The following is a 1,302-nucleotide window of genomic DNA, read 5'->3' on the forward strand; positions in this document are numbered from 1 at the left end:
TAACTCCTAGGTTAAAGTAGTATTCGTAGTGTAAGCGTGGTGCTTAGACTCGGTTACTCATGGATGTACCCTATTTTCTTGATCGGTGGTAGCTCGCAAGGGTGACTCTTATAGCCTCGTTGAATCCTTTATAGTCCACCTCGTGTTAGTAGGCCTAGCAGAACTTTGTTACTATAGGAAACTTGCTCTGCCTGTGTTTTCTTTAGTAATATCCCCAGAATTGAACAATAGAAGACAAAGCTTACCAAAGTTAGAACTAGAAGACCTTTGTGATCTCCTCTTTGCTCCTATTATCTAGCCTTGATTGTGAAGTTGGGTTAATTTATATTTGGTTATTCTCACACACATTTCCTCGAGTTCGATATAAAACTGGGTACTCCCAGTGAAGTGCTACATCGGTATAATATCTGTGTGTTTGTGGATTATTTTGTGTGCATTAATTTATACCAATAGCTCCCCTATGGTTGGCGTGCACACGGCTCCTAGCTCTAGGTCTGGGAGCATTCGAGCATAGACTCATTGGTTCATGTTCGTTGCTCTACCAGATGTGGCGTCAGGGTGGTTCCTAGCGGGGCTTCTCTTCCTCAGATGTTAGAGGAAGCTCTACGAGGTGGTTCTCCTTGAGGCTTCTTTTGACAGTCCTCACCTGCTCACGATGCGGCTCTGAAGGCTAGAGACACCTTGTATAGGTCTCTCCGCTTCATGAGATGTCCATCACGAGTAGGAGGGGATCCGATGATCGTTGTAACCTCAGGTCCGTATACATGTTAGACCAGATGTCTTTGTTCGTGCTTTAGAAGCCAGTGATCCTAATACTTAGGAAAGCATTGTAATCGGCAAACACATAAGTCTTTGAGGCTTTGATGTATGCATTGTTTTTTATTTTTCTTTTTGTCGACGCCATTGTCAACTATTTGAATGACTTATCTCAATGATCCTTAGCACGAAGGGTTTTGCTCGAGCTATTTGGTCTCTATGTTGTTGATTTTGATGGATCACTCTGCCCGGTTAGGCTCATCGTCGAGTTGTTGTCGGGCTATGATGATTCATGTTTGTATGCCATGGCGTACTCTGCCGCAATCGAGGGAGGTGGCATATTTGTCCTTGCTAAGGTCGTTAGCTCGGTCTTCTTCTCTTGAGTGCACTAGATTGACCATGGATGACTGTTTGCTTCCAGCTCGAGTGGGTCAGCTTACTCGAGCGTCATGCGCCCTGAGGGCTGCTTGGTTGCCATGGAGCCTGCTGCTCCCGCATGTGGTTTTGACGACATGTGAACCTACCTAGTCATGTTGCCACCTATGT

This window comes from Miscanthus floridulus, chromosome 11 (assembly GCF_019320115.1).
Source record: "Miscanthus floridulus cultivar M001 chromosome 11, ASM1932011v1, whole genome shotgun sequence".
Taxonomy (NCBI): Eukaryota; Viridiplantae; Streptophyta; class Magnoliopsida; order Poales; family Poaceae; genus Miscanthus; species Miscanthus floridulus.